Here is a 17,048-nt window from a genome sequence, read left to right on the forward strand (position 1 = left end):
CCAGGCTCCTCTGTCCATGGGGCTTCTCCAGGCAAGAAAACTGGAGGGGGTAGCCTTTCCCTTCTCCAGGGGATCTTCCCAACCCGGGATCGAACCCAGGTCTCTGGCACTGCAGGTGGATTCTTAATCAACCTAGCTACCAGAGAATCCCTTCTTAAAGAATATATAATGCTTATTATGTCTTTTCTACGGTTTCTACACAACCTCTTATCAGTTTTGGCACAAATGCAAATAACAATATAGACTCTATGCAGTCAAACTTCATTACGGCTGACCTTTTATATATGTATATTTTATATATTTATGTATTTTTATATGCATATAAAATGAAGGGATAGAAATATCCCTTTATTAATGAAATAAAAATCACCTGTATCTCTATGCCTAAGAAGAGAATAACACAAGACAATATGAGTTAGAGAGAAAACATTCTTATGTCTATAATGACAAAGTCTGGTTTGTCAGTCAATCACTTCACACCTTTCAGGCCCACCTAAAAAAATCTCAGAAATCAGAAATGTTTTCATTGGTTATTTATAAGTCCAATGGGCTATCCATCAGGCTACAGAGCCACTTTCTCTGGTTATTTAGAACACTACACAGTGCACCATTGGAAAGGAAGGTGAACGGTCATCTAAACTAACACTACTGGGAGCGCCCTTGTGGCCGGTGGTTATGACTCTACACTTCCACTGCAGGAGGTGTGGCTTCAATCCCTGGTCAGGAAGCTAAGATCCCACACGCTACCGAGTGGCCAGAAATAAACAAATAAGTAAACCAGCATTACTCATTATTCCTCCCATCCAAAAGAACTTTCCTTTCAGATGTCAAACTAAACATTTCCTTACCCAAGGGAGTCCTGAAGAGACCAGGAATAAAATGGAATAGATACCTTCACTCCAACGTGCCTTAAGTGAAGTGAAGTGAAGTCAGTCAGTCGTGTCTGACTCTTTGTGACCCCGTGGACTGTAGCCTACCAAACTCCTCTGTCCATGGGATTCTCCAGGCAAGAATACTGGAGTGGTTTGCCATTTCCTTCTCCAGGGGATCTTCCCGACCCAGGGATCGAACCCGGGTTTCCTGCATTGGAGGCAGACGCTTTAACCTCTGAGCCACCAGGGAAGACACCTTAAATTCCCTAGAGAAAGGACTTATGATATATTAGCTTTTTTCACTTTGAGGTTTTTCTAGAGACTGAATTCACTACCAATTATGAAGATGATTCTGAGGTTACAAAAACAAATGAGTTTCAGATGGAAAAGAGCCTTCCCTGGGTCCAAATTAAATTTATATTTCAGTTCAAAAAGCAATGATTAAAATGCTTAATATCTACAATTGAAAATAACTTTTAAGACCCCCTTGTATAAGTCACAATAAGCTATCAAAAAATAATCCAGGGCCTTTGAAAGCACCTTTAATCAGTCTCTGTATTCCCTCATACACAGAATATAGTACAGCTTGTTCCATGTTTGGTCCAAGATGCTAATGATAGTAGCTGTGGCACAAATCAGTAACACAAATGATACTACATTCACACCTTAAGTGCAAAGGAGCATTCTTACCATTTTATTCTCACTTTAGCTCTGTCCAAAGGACAGGGAATAATGTCATTCCTCCCTTAACAAATAAATCTAACATTTCAGACAACTGACCCATAACCAGTTACTAGTATTTAAAATTGACACTTAGAAGATGAGTGTCACCATTCAAGCCAACAGGAAGTGAATTCCAGGCTATAAACCTCAATCTGCTACATAGATTTTTCACTTTTTTTGGTAAAACCAAGAAAGAAGTACATACAATAAATAGTTTTAAAGTTGTGGCAATTCTTTTTTCAATTATATTTTAATTCTAATTTGTGAGTGTTATCTTTCAGATGGAACAGATATACAATCCTAGAAATAAGTGACGATTTTCTGTCCCCAGGAAAGCCAAGATGTGGTACTGTTAGCAGTTGTCATGGTATCTGTTTGTCCAACTCTTCTCCAGCTGGAGCAAAGGTAATAAACTCTTGGAGCATAAAGTGAAAGGGAAAAAAGAAAAAAAAATACAGATTGAATTTTCAGTGCTGAATTAAAATGCACTGTGCAGTACAGTATTTGACCATAAAATGCAATTCTAATAAAAATATACCAGAGCCCTTCACAATTCACCAAGTTGTTTTTCTACCTCTAGTTTGTTTCCAACATAAAAACATAAAGGCATTTTAAAAAGAAATATTAATATGATGTCAATTTCTTAATATACCAATAACTCACTATCAGAAACTAATAAAAAGAATGCATAAGGACCCACCTGTGTGTGTATACTCAATCCTATCTGACTCTTTGTGACCCCACAGACTGTAGCCCACCAGGCTCCTCTGTCCATGGAATTATCCAGGCAAGAATACTGGAGCAGGTTGCCATTTCCTACTCCAGGGGATCTTCCCAACCCAGGGAGTGAACCAGCGTTTCTTGCATGTCCTGCACCAGCAGGTGGATTCCTTACCACTGAGCCATCCGGGAAGTCCATAAGGACTCAGAGCATAAAGTAACAATTTTTGATAAGACCATATATATTGTTTTAAAGAAGGAGGCCTCAGTTCTATTGAGTTTGTAGAAAAATATACTGTTGATTTACAAATAATGAAATACCTGACTCTTTCTGTCACATCCCCAGCTCTACCAGAGGAAGGAAAAAAAAAAAAAAAAACACAGTGCTACCTCAGCATTCCTCCACTACTCTATAGCAGCATGCATGAAGGCATGGAGATAGGAACAAGCATAATCAAGAGGGCAGAGGAAAATGGATTTTTTTTTTTTACTCTATAATAGTGTGGACTAGACAGTAATGGAAAAATAAGAGAGTAAGAGAGCATGGAGGCAAGAAAATAATCGCAAGGTCAAGCCTACAGAGTAGTCACAATAATGATACTATAAACAATAACAATAAGAAATAACTGAGCTCCTATCCTGTTCCCAGTACTACAGAGGAGGCTTCAACATATACCCCATCTAGTTCTGACAAAGTCAACAAACATAAGTATTATCACTTCTCCTTACATAGGAGAAGGAAATGGCAACCCACTCCAGTATTCTTGCCTGGAGAATCCCACGGACAGAGCAGCCTGGTGGGCTAATGTCCACGGGGTCGCAAAGAGTCGGACACGACTGAGCGACTTCACTTCACTTACATAGGTATAGCATCTGAAACTCAGAGATATTAACTTATTCACATGAGGTCACAGAGTCAGTAGCTAGCAATGTTTTGGAGTAAATGATGATAGATTGTGATCAATGATGACTGACAGACATGTATATGTGTTCATTACAGCTAACAGAAACACCTGGATTTTAACCTATGACCATCTCCAGAGCCTGAACTGCCTAAAAAATATTCTTATTAATGCTTACAAAAGATAACCTGATTTACTATATCAATAGACTAACAAGGAGAGGCTTAATTTAAGTTTAGCAGGCACATAATGAATGTACATTCAATGAAAAAATAAATGAAAGAGGGCATCCAGACAAAAGATAAATAGGCTTTGTTTTTTCACTTTTTTTAAGGAAAGAGTAGAAACTCTTTGGCCTTTCCTACTGTTACCTTCATTCTCTGAAAGAAAATGTTTTCTTAAAACTAATCTTAATCTTCAATAAATGTTTGATTTGTAAACTTTGAATAATTAATACAATATTTGAAGGTAAAAAGAACTATCTTAAAGTGTATATAGATTTGCTAGAGACGTTGGAATGATTATTACAGAAAAATACACTGTAAAATTCTTTATTAATCACAAACAAGGTGTTCAGATTTATAAGGAAGATGTTAAAATTGCAAAAAGAATAGTATATTTTGAAATGCACTAAATAAAAGGAATGCTAATTATATCCTATAAAAGGCACATTCAGAATATGTATATATTTTCTGTGTAACATTGTGTTTTGTTTCCTTTATTTTGGTGCTCATACACTTCAGATTTCATTTGCAGTATAAATAAAGCAGAAGGAGAAGAAAAGGGTTAATATTCCATGCCTTGCAAAAACCCTTAGGAAAAAAAAATTATCAGCTGGGTTAAAACAGAACCTGTTAGCCTATCTCTTAGGCTACCCCATAGTTGCCTTAAAGACTTGTTTTGCTGTGGTTTTGAACCTGAGTGTGATCGAGACCACGGCTTCCAACGGACCAAAAAAACAAAAAGAGTTAAAAGGCAAATACAACAATACACTAAGGGGCAGAGACAAGGCTCCCTCAGCCCATTCCCTAACAAACTTGTTGCCAGGCCTGTCTGCACCATCCTAACTCCTGTGTTTCTCTGGCCTTGAGCCAAGAGTATCATTTTACTCCCAGTGAAGAAAAAGAGTTTCATTCTTCCAATCTTGTACTACTTTCACCCCGACCTTGTAATCTTGTTTTTCCACATTTTCTAACTACTCAAACAAAAGCCTTCACCCCTAAAATATGCACAAAGGATCGGGAAAAGAGGAGAATAAGAAGGAGGTGTTCTCTTGATAGATGGTACTCATAGTACTGGGTGCTATTTTAAACACTGATAAGGACAAGCTGAAAGCAGGGACTCTGCTTGCACCCTGTGAATTCAGGTAATGTATCCATTGTTCCACATCGCTATGGTCTGGTGACAGGAACCCCAACTAGAACAAGCTTGCCCTGCATTTTCCTTTGCATTTAGATGTCAGCTTTGATAAGGTCACACCTTAAAAGATCCACATAGCATGCAACACACAGATAGCAATAAAGCCTTCAGCCATTCCCAGACTCAGATAAGCTGGTAAAAAGGGGAGGAAATCAGGACAACATTCACAAACGCAAACAGATTTACACAGCCATCCAATTTGTAACTACCACTACTTAGATCCTTCCTCACACCAGGGACCTCAGTGAAGGCAACAATACAGATTGTGGAGAGACTCCACTCCTCTCCCTCCCTGAGTCTATCCCAGAATTTTCTCGAAGGAGCTCACTGCTTTGCCTCCCTGGTCTCCTTGGAGGAGAATCCAGAAGAATTCCTTCATGGCGTTGTTTCTTTCCATTCCAGTGACTCCCTGAAGCGGCCAATTCCTGACCCTTTATTCCCCTTAACCTCCCTGAAGATTTGATTCCTCTCCTAGTGCAGAGCCCGCTCCCATGAGCTACCCATAGAAACCAATTCCCCAACTGCCTTCCCTCCCAGTCATTCCCCAAAGATCCAATCCTCTTCTCCCCTGCTGTTTTCCTTTACACCTGCTCCCTAAAGAACCTGACATCACTATTAGTGAAAATACACCACTGAAGTGAAGGAAAGGGGACACACACACACACACGATGAAGGAATGATATTCTAATTCCTGAACTGGTTTTTCTCTTATCTGAAATTTTTGTTTACATACAATATATTACATCACCTCTGATCAACTCAAACTTTCCCAAATCATTGGATGAAGTGATTTTATCTAAAACATTTCAAGAAGTACAATAGATGTGTGTGTATTTCCCTACCAAAAACAACACAGTTTACAGAAAGTTTACCACCTTATAAAATTGTCACAAAAATCAAGACAGTGCAAAGATCCTTCTTAATCTATCAAACACTGAAAATCAAAAATCTAGGGTGAATAGAAAATATCAGAAAAATTACTGATAGACTGGCATCATGTTCAAAATCTCTGTTGTTAGATTGCCATGCTGTAGCTTACAGTTTAACCAAACTTTATCAGAAAACGATTTCATGGTAACATTGGGACTAAGAGCTTAGAGTTTTGAAACAACTTTTTTCACACTATTTAATTCTTGCCTACTTTAGATAATAAAACATCACTGGGGCAAAAGATAAATGTATAATCTGTTTGAGAACATTTTCTTTATACTTTAATAATCAAAAATATGTGATTCCATTTTTCCTTTTAAAGATATAAATTTTTTTATCTTTTATATCTAAACTTATTTTACTTAAATTGTTAAACTTCCTCATTTACTTTTTTAAAAAAAAGTGTACAACTATAATGAATGAAAATAATAAATAATTGGCATTTAAATATGTTAACATTGATCCTATTTTTCCCGTGGCTTCTTAAAACAGCAATTTATGGAAAGAGGGGGCCAAACTCTTTCTAAATGAAAAGGTGGTCTAACCACTCTTAAGGAAATACGTTTGTTTTTAGTAGATTTTCCATTCTGATACCAAATATCTAAAAGCCCTTTGCCACCTGGAAAATCTAAAAGTAAATTATCTTAATTCTCATTCTCACATATCTTGCTCACACTTAATACCAAGATGAACACATTAAGTAACACATGTACTTAACATCTGATTAATATATAATATTTGAACAATAGTACTAAAAAGTATCTCTCCCATTTTAAATAGTTTTTCAGCTAAAATATTTTTAAATTATAATGTAATTTTTATTCAAAGTATCTCATTGCATTCATCCAGTCATAAGTTAAAGAAGAGATACATCATGCTGTTGATAAATGAGAAAAATAATAAATTTAGAAATAATTATATCATAAGGTCTGGAGAAGGCAATGGCAACCCACTCCAGTATTCTTGCCTGGAGAATCCCATGGACAGCAGAGCCTGGCAAGCTCCAGCCCATGGGTTCGCAGAGTCGGACACAACTGAGCGACTAATACATGCACACATATCATAAGGAGGGCCAAATTACCCTGTACAGATTCAGAAACACTTAGGGTTCTCTCAGATACATACAGAAAGGTCATCACAAAACACCTGGATTGTTCATAAAAGACAAACAAAATAATGGCCCTCTGAATATTCTTTATAATCCCTTGCCCTTGAAAACTTTAAGGCTCAGCAAGACAAAAAAAAAAAGAAAGAATTACTTCTTACTTGGGTGAAATTCACTACATGTATGTCAAGAGATGATAATTGTAAGGTCTCATGACTTTAAGGTTGTAGCTTTTGAAAGAGGGGAATCTTTGATACCAGACATACTGCATGCTTTATTGCTAAGTATATATAGCTTACATACATTTTTCCAGTTCCAATAAAATCTCAAAATTCTAAGTGTAGAATTGTCTCTATATAATTCTCTCACTATAGAAAGAACAGATTTAGTCATCTGTAGTGAGAACCTGACTCAAACTTAATAGGTAACACAAGTGAATTGTGATTCAAGTTCAGATAGTACAAGAACTATATTCCTACTTTCATGTGCCAGAGGTTTCAGTGATAATTTAGATAATTTGATACTTTATGTATACATATATATATATACATATATATATACATATATATATCTTCCTCAGGAATATATAGGGGAGAAAAAAGAATTAAACATACATTACCCTCATGTATTTCTATATGCCCGAGAGAGATAATATAAAAATCTTAGACCTTTCATGACACCATTTTTGAGAATTTTCAAAAATCACTAGAACCTGGTAGAGCATACAGCTCGAATTAGAAGTCAAAAGTCTTGAAATTTATCTATTTACTTGGACAATTCACTAACTTTTCAGTGTCTGTTTTTAAATCTCTAAAATGAAGGGGGTTGAAATATCTCTCAAAAACTATGATTAAATAAAATGAAAAGTATCAGGGGTATAATCCTAAATTAGGTGGACGGTAACATAAAGACAACTGGGACACCAAATTGAATTGTCAGAAGAGTGAAATGCATATAAATTGAGGGGAAAATGATTGAAATTGCTAAATAAAAACCCACAAGACATCCTTTTCAGTGTCTAACTCACTCAATATTCCCCAAAGTATTCATAACGAATGTTATGTCTGATGTGAACCAGAACACTGCTAGCTGCTGAGAAATGAGATAATGAAAACTATATAAGATATGTTGGAGAAGGAAATGGCAATCCACTCCAGTATTTCATTGTAGAGTAGGGTATTTGTTTAAACTGAACAGAAGTCTGGCGCAACTTTACCCATTTCTTTTACATTTTACCCATGTTTGCACAGCATAAAATAACTGTCCTTATATTAGGTTGATATACTACTTGTACAATCCCCAGTGTCCTGTGATCTGTATCTGGTCTCCACAAGCAGATTCTGATACATGAAAAGACATAGAGATCACCTTCTGAAGCACCCAGAGTGTGGCCCACAATTTCAGAGAGCTGAGCTACACACTGAGCTACTGAACTGATGTGACCTGAGATCTGATCCCACTTCAGTAGCCAACAGGCTACAGTGGTAGTGTTACTTTACCAAAATAAACCCCTCCTCGATACGAAAATGTGCCAAGAGTGCTTCCAGGTGCCAACTTCTACACTTCTGGAATAGGATTCCACTAACAGAGTTAATAAAGCTTTGAACTGTTTTTCTTTAGGAGGCATGTGTATTAGGATTCTACTCATCCTGAAATCTAGCCTCAAAGTAGATATAAAAACATACCATTTTTAAATTATACTTATATGCAATAACTGCTTAATGTAGAAAATTCAGAAATCTAAAAAAGGATAAACCAAATATCATAATTCCAACACTAAAAGATAATTACTGTTAACATTTGATATATATTCTCCTTATCTTTTAAAAAGTATACATACTTTTTAAGTATACAAACCCATATAAGTGGGTTTGTATGTACAAATTTGAGACCCTACTAAACAAACTTGTGCAGCCTTTTACATTTAGGCTGTATCTTATCCGCTCCAGTGGATATCCTGTTTTTTTAAACAATCAATCATTATTTAAAATATTTCAAAGAATTTAAATGGAACAGCTAATTCTTCACATCAAATATTCTATTCAAAGAAATTATATTAAAAGTGATTTTAACAATTGAGTCTACCAAACTTTCAGTAAATGAAGAATTCAATTAGACACAAGCTTAAAATTGTAATTGTAATCAACTCCCCTTTTTTCATTCAAATAAAATGAATTTATCATTCAAATAAAATGAATTTATCATTCAAATAAAATGAATTGAATAATTATAAATATTAAATTATAGGTAAAGGTAAACTGTATACACTGCCTAAATAAAATTCATCTTGGAATTTTAGGGTTGCATATCACGATTAATATCACCACAAAACTACTAAGTGCTTATATTCAGCATCTACTATGCTAAGTTTTTTTCAAAAGCATTCACTCTAATCTTGACCACAACCCTATGAGACAAGTACATATTGGTATCTTTTTTACACATTAAGAAACCAACTTTCCAAAAGGTTAAATAATTCTCACAGCTAATAAATGAATCATACCAAAACATAACATGTAGCTCTTGAATCCCATATTGAACAGATGTTCAATTTTCTCATTTATATTTATATCCTATATATTCATATTTATTAACTGTATTTTAATGTTAATGAAAACAAGCTCTTAACATCAGCACTATTAACCATCATGTTACAGCATGCCAATATTATACTTCAAGGAGATAAGCATAAGCAAGACAAAATATATTCAGAGAGCTATAATAACATTGCAGTTTTCAGAGTTATATTATATGTTATATAATTATATAATATCATATAATTACATTATATTATAATGTCCAGGAATGTTTAAGATTAATTCCAGTCCTAATTTTTATTTAACCATTTTTTTTAAACTACCACTTACACATATTTTTGGATAAAGGTTGCTTGATGGTGTTAAAGTGTAGACACCAAGACAAATCCAATTAAAATTATTAAATGTGTACGGTAGAGAAAACTATCAACAAATGATCTGAATGTGCAGAATTTACATCTAAGTTGTGGAGGGAAAGAAAATGAATGAACTATGCTAGTCTCTTACAGTCCCACTTGCATGGAACCATGAGGATGACATTTTTAGTACCACTTGTGAGGAAAATTAATAACTTTTTTTTTCATTGTTTACCTTTTCTTTATTTTGTTGACTAGATATGTGTATTTGTAGTGTTCAAAAAAAAAGCTTTAAGGTATACAGTGAAAAGTCTTGCTTTAACGAAGTATATAGTGTAGAGTCTTACTTTGAATCCACTCTTTTATCTGCTTGGCTCTCAACCCTCTACCAAAATACCCAGAAAACATGTTTATTTATTTATTTATTGGTTTCTTATAAAACTTTTCCTGTATTTTTTAATATAATGATCAAATATATAATTATATTTTAATATATTTTAAAAATATATATTCTGTACTTTTTAACAGTAATATATTATGGAAATCTTTCCATAGTCATAAGATTCACCATTTTACATACACCCTTGTTAAAGTACCTAATTTATTTAACCAATACTCTACTGATGGACATGATTTTCAAACCTTTTTGCATTTTTACTATAAAACAACTGCTGCAATGACTACATTTGTACATTTAACATTTTATAAACATATCATAAACTTGTAGAAATAGGGATATCAAATCAAACCTTATGCATATTGTTTAAAGTCATATTCATACCAACTTACCCTCTCATCAACAATGTATGAGAGTCCTTATTAGCTGGTAGTCTTTCCAATATAGTATGTTATCACACATTTGGTTTTTTGCTAATGTACTGTGTTAAAATGCTATCAAGCATAGTTTTAGATTTTTCTGTTTTGAAACTCTTTATAAGAGTCTCTGGTATTTTCCTTTGAACTATGTAATAGCATAATATGATCAGATATTCATTAGGTGTTCTTTGTCAATTATTAGGTTTTGTTACATAAAGGGGAGGCCAGATCTTTAGCCATGAGTTGCAACTTTTACCTTCAACTTATTATTGATGGTTTTGCTAATTGTTTTGCCATGTGGAAATTTAAAATTTTATAAATTCAAATAAATTATCATTTTAAAATCAACTTTCACAGTTTGAATTTTATTAAAAAGGCCTTTTCCATACTAAGACCATAAGAAATTTATATCTTCTTACACTACCTTTATAGTTTCATCTTTCTCATTTAAAACTTTGTTCCAATTCAAAGCTTATCCTGATGTTGAGTATGAGATACGGATGCTGTTATAGGTTCAGTATGTGATATGGACTGTATGATATACCTGCCAAAGAATACAGTGGTTCTTCCCATTTTTAAGTACTCTTTTCATGTTCCTTAGTTAGAAATATTACATAATTAAATAAAACATCTGTTAATTTTGAACTTTCCCATTACAAAGTTATTGCTTGTGATCATTTTTCAACTAATTGATTCTCTGAGGTTTGTGAGCATAAAATCTTATCATCTGTAAATAATGATTGTTTTATCTCTTCCTTTCACATTTTTGTATCCTTTTATCTAACTGCATTGACAATTTCCTTTTGTACAGCATTAAATATTGGTAGAGAGAGTGAACTGGATTTTGTCTTGCTTCCAATTCTGTGAAGCATGCGTCATACATTCCTATCAATCATAATGACTTTTGAGCTGATATAAATATATTTCATAACACTGAAGAAGTCTCCTTTCAATCCTATTTTATTGGATATGAAGAATGGTTGTTAATTGTTCATTGTTTTCATATGTCTTTTCAGTGACTATAGAGATAGGTTCTTGTGACTTTTCTCTTTAGTTTAATATGATAAACAGCAGATTACCTATACTGAACTATCCTTGTATTGCTGAAATAAAACCCACTTGTTGGCAATGTATTACTACTTTAATGGAACCTAGACTGTTGGTTGACTTATTTTTTAAGAATTGCCACTTATTTAGGTCCATTTTAATTGACAGTATTAAAGTGTAAGAGACCAAGTCTTAAAGTGATAAGAAATTTCCAACCAGAAAGATTTGGGTAAGAGAACTTGAATTTAGATTTGGGATTAGATAGAATTTAATGGGCTTCCCTGGTGGCTCAGAGGTTAAAGCGTCTGCCTCCAATGCAGGAGACCCGGGTTCGATCCCTGGGTCGGGAAGATCCCCTGGAGAAGGAAATGGCAATCCACTCCAGTATTCCTGCCTGGAGAATCCCATGGACGGAGAAGTCCATGGGGTCGCAAAGGGTCGGACACGACTGAGCGACTTCACCACCTTAATTAATTATATTGGATTGTTGCAGGTCCATTGGTTAGGAACTATGGAACTAACATTTTCAGTTATACTCCTCAGGAAAATTACATGCTCAGCAAAAGCCTTTTAGCCTAATACTTTGTAGGGAATTTTTAAAATGTAACAAAACATTAATTCAACTTAGTAAAGATATACTGAACACCTATTTTTTCAAGGCATTGACTGCTCTATGGTATAGTTCAGTGGCTTAAAATTTTTGATCTAGATGCACAAAAAGAAATACATTTCTGAGTGTATATGTATATATAACATATATATGTATGTAAATATATCTGTATATTACATGTTTAAATATATGCATATGGTTATGAAAAGTGGTTTCACAGAATATTTATATTTACTACATGGAATGTACATTTATTACACACAAATACATGTATTCTTTTCCTTTTTATTCCATATCATTTTTACTTAACTTCTAGTTAAAAACACTATATTGATTTTGCAACCCACTAATAAAATACAATCTGTAGTTTTGGAAATATTGTCATACTAGTTAAGAACATAGACTCTGGGGCAAGATAATCTAGGTTTGAAACACAGTTCTACTTCTTAATGGCTTTTAATTGTAGTTCCATGTCTCATCTTTAAGATGTGGGCAACAGTGTCTACCTATGAAGATTAAATAAGTTATCTTACAGTTAACAAAAGAAAAATAGCATCCATAAAACATAGAAACTGAGGGGAAAAACATTAAAAATATAGATTTCCTAAGATCTATTAGAAATAATGATGAGCATGTCAATATGATCTAAACATCTCATCTGGACTGTGCCTTCCCTCCCAAAGCCTTAGAAATAATAAATATTTGTTGAATTAAATAAGCATCAAGATTTCTCTTTTATTCTCCCTTTTATATACAGATGCACATAAGTCCTTTTAAGGACCTCATAAGCCAGTAACCATGCTAAATAGTTATAATTTAACAGTACACTATAAAGAGCTTCCTTAGTGGCTCAAGCGGTAAAGAATCTGCCTGCAATGCAGGGGACACAGGTCAGTCCCTGGGTGGGGAAGATTCCCTGGAAGAGGAAATGGCAACCCACTTCAGTATTCTTGCCTGGAGAATCCCATGGACAGAGGAGCTTGGGAGGCTACAGGTCCCAAAGAGTTGGACCATGGGGTCCCAAAGAGTTGGACACAACAATTAAGCATAAGCACAGCATACTATAAAGAAGTTACCTACACTGTAACTCAAATAGTAGATGTAGCCGTTTCCTCCAGATTTTCAAATCTATAAACTTGATGATCAAGAAACACTTCTACGCTATTTCTTAAAGACACTTAAAGGAAATTCTAGCTTATTGTCTGAACCCTAACTCCTAAATATTCTGGTTGAGACCCTCGATGTAACTACAGGTATCCATAAGGAACTCAGTGATCCAGTTCCTGAAATCACAGGTTCAATGTCTTTTACCCAGAACTCCTACTGGAGAAGCTTCTGGCACTAAAAGAGATGGTAGGAACACATATCCTTCCTTCTCTTATATGTTAATTCTTAGGGGATTCAAAATGAAGTGGAGATAGCACAGAACATATATCTGAATAAAAGTGTGTGGGTATCCAGCGGTCATTCTCACAATAATAGGAAAATATGAATTCTTTTATTTTATCAACCAAGACTAACAGTGCACACCCATGCTGGCTCTGGGCATGTCTGTAACAAAGGAAAATCCAAAACATATACAGTGGTGCAACTCTCAGTCTGAATTGCAAGACAAAAGGACCCTTAAGTTTCACAGTGTGTACATGTCTGCTCAGTCCTGTATGACTCTGTGATGCCATGGACTACAGCTCACCAGGCTCTTCTCTCCGTGGAATTTTCCAGGCAAGAATACTGGAGTGGGTTGCCATTTCCTACCATTCAGGGATCAAACCCATGTCTCTTGCATCTCCTGCACTGGCAGGCAGATTCTTTACCACTGCAACACCCGGGAAGCTCAATTTTTACAGTTCAGTTCAGTTCAGTCACTCAGTCATGTCAGACTCTTTGTGACTCCATGGACTGTGGCACACTATGCTTCCCTGTCCATCACCAACTCCTGGAGTTTATTCACTCATGTCCATTGAGTGGGTGATGCCATCCAACCATCTCATCCTCTGCCATCCCCTTCTCCTCCCACCTTCAATCTTTCCCAGCATCATGGTCTTTCCAATGAATCATCTCTTTGCATGAGGTGGCCAAAGTATTGGAGTTTCAGCTTCAGCATCAGTCCTTCCAATGAATATTCAGGACTAATTTCCTTTAGGATGGACTGGTTGGATCTCCTCGCAGTCCAAGGAACTCTCAAGAGTCTTCTCCAACACCACAGTTCAAAAGCATCAATTCTTCAGTGCTCAGCTTTCTTTATAGTCCAACTCTCACATCCATACATGGCTATTGGAAAAACCATAGCTTTGACTAGATGGACCTTTGTTGGCAAAGTAATGTCTCTGGTTTTTAATATGCTATCTAGGTTGGTCACAATTTTTCTTCCAAGGAGCAAGTGTCTTTTAATTTCATGGCTGCAGTGACTATCTGCAGTGATTTTGAAGCCCCCCAAAATAAAGTCTCTCTCTGTTTCCACTGTTTCCCCATCTATTTGCAATGAAGTGATGGGACCAGATGCCATGATCTTAGTTTTCTGAAGGTTGAGTTTTAAGCCAATTTTTTCACTCTCCTCTTTCACTTTCATCAAGGGGCTCTTTACAGTATTTTTACAGTATTTAGGTGCAAAAGCAACTTAAATCCAGTCTGGAGGATAATATTACCGTATTTCCTCCTTAACTCCCAGCATTTCAGGGTCACTTGAAAGTGAACTTTGAAGCCGATGAAGAACATGTATTTATTAGTCATGGGTTCACTTCTCCATCAACTTGCTGGAGTTTGATCACTGTACACAACAAATGATACTAATAATTATGCTACCTCTGATAAATATGTTACATTGACATCAAGTACAATCTCAAGAAACCATTTAACTATACAAGTGTGTGTTTCTCCACAAAACAAAGAGAAACTCATGTTTAAAAGTTAACATTTGAAGTAAAAAGTTTTGTTTTTCCTATTCTCTCTCTTTTATTTTCCAACTGTACCTCTTGATATTTGGAACATTTTTTTCCTAACTGAGTGGAAGGGGTAAAGGAAGGTATTTGTTTTAGACGTTCCTAAATCTGACTGGGATTATGTTCTTAAAATGTTCATGTATTCAGCAAGGAAGGACAATGGGCTCCCAAATTTGAAAGAAATAAAAGTAAATGGGTATATTCATATTATCACAAGAATAGTGAGTGTGAGCAGGCTGGCAGAATCCTGTGACCCACTGAAGCTCTAGCACTGACCTCTTCTTAATAAGCCTCTAACGTCCTGCCTGATACTTCTGATGGGGTCTTGCACTCTGTCCTTCCATGTCTTCTTGAATTCCTTCAACATCAATGCCCAATCCAAAACTCAGGTTCAAATAACAGCTGAGTGGAATTTTTCAACACTTTTTTCAGTGCTTCTATTTGCTAATGATGACAATGGGATTTCTTGGGGGAAAAAAGGTACCTTCTTCAGAGAAATCTAAAATTTAATCTGCATCTAAAGTAAGAGGGTGTATGTACGTGTTTGTGTTATGGGAAAAGAGTTGTTTTTATTGTTGTGGTTGTTGTTTTACTTTGATGAGAACTCTGATCATTTTGATAGATTCTAATGGTAAACTGAAACAGAAAAATTAAAATAGTATTTTTATTAAATGCAATGTTAAGTAAGAAAGATCTCTTTTTTTGCTTATTAATACTCTAGCCTTCCATGTTTTACCCTTTGAATCAGTCTTGGATGGGCTTGAGAGATGTAATTATTAGTGATCAGATTGACTATGTGATGTACAACATCATATGAACCAAATGTATGAACCGTCATGAAACAGAGTATTTGAAAAAGAATAGGAAAATCAAGCTCTGAGATTCTTAAAAAATCTCCAGAAAGGTGTAAAGATCTGATCCTCCACAATGTCTGGTTTAATATGATTTTGATCAACATATAAACCTCTGAAGTAACAAAAGCGTAAGCCCTCCTGGGAAAAGCTTCGTAGAATTGAAGGAAATACATATTAACCCTTAAAACTTGCAATACAGTAGATTCAACTGAGCACCAAGAAGGCAAAAATAACAGCTTTGGTGGGACATGGTAGCTATGAAAAAGCTGGAGGATAAATATATACAATTACATATATTATTATAAATCACATTTCATGTTGCTACATAGTTCTTCAACTAATTTCATTCATTCAGTATTCAGTAAGTTTACTGAACTTTCAGTTTATGCAAGGCTCTGGCCTAAGAAAATAAACTTAAACATTTGTGTGTCTTACAGATAAACTAGTCTTAATCTGAGGTAGGAGGAAGGGAAACAAACTGGAGAGGAAACTCAGACATTAGCCCCCTGGCAAATAAATCCCATTAGTTGGATGAAATTCTATAGGCTTGAAATAGTGGAGGAATTAAAGCTCAGATGGAAATTTTCCTTTTATTTCTTCACCACCTTGGGAACATGTCTGTTTTCAGAGTGAGTTCTCTCAAAATGATAGGAGACTAATCGGTGCAGGTTCCTGAGATAATGGAAGCTCGCCTGGCTAACTAGGCATCCTGCCCATCAACTCTGGATCCACATATCTTCCGAATTACAATCAGAGACTGGGGTTCACACCCTGAAACTAATCCATCACTCTCATCTCCTGCCTTACAAATAAATTAAAGGGATAGTTGAAGGGACTGCATAACTTAAACCATGTGGATCTCAACAAATATGTCTCTTTTACTATCATGGAATAATCATATTGGCATTAGAGCAAGTTTTACTATCAAAACCAAAGATAACAGAAATGTTACCTGCCAAAGTCAGAAAACCCAGAAAGTCTAATTATCCACATGGCATAACATTAATACTTAGGTCTTATTTAAATTTACAACATCTCAGAAATGAATAGCTATCTCAGAATCACATTGCTTGGGTGTATGATGAAAAAAAATAGCTGTGTTGCATCAGAACTTTCTTACTTTATACACAAAAAATCAGGGTGAAACTCTTAGATACAATAATATACTACCTGAACCTCTTTTAATAAGAATAATAGATGATACTTCATTGACTTTCT

At 35.2% G+C, this 17,048-nt stretch overlaps 1 protein-coding gene and 1 non-coding gene across 19 annotated transcripts in view; one reads left to right on the forward strand and one right to left on the reverse strand.

Moving 5' to 3' along the window:
* The window catches only part of IKZF2 (IKAROS family zinc finger 2), a 263,397-nt gene that overhangs the window by 209,278 nt on the left and 37,071 nt on the right, over window positions 1-17,048 (reverse strand). The window lies entirely within an intron of this gene.
* TRNAW-CCA (transfer RNA tryptophan (anticodon CCA)) lies at window positions 11,706-11,777 on the forward strand. The gene has a single exon. It is a non-coding gene; the product is annotated as a tRNA-Trp (tRNA).

The sequence above is a fragment of the Ovis canadensis genome, chromosome 2 (genome assembly GCF_042477335.2).
Source record: "Ovis canadensis isolate MfBH-ARS-UI-01 breed Bighorn chromosome 2, ARS-UI_OviCan_v2, whole genome shotgun sequence".
In the NCBI taxonomy this organism is placed as follows: Eukaryota; Metazoa; Chordata; class Mammalia; order Artiodactyla; family Bovidae; genus Ovis; species Ovis canadensis.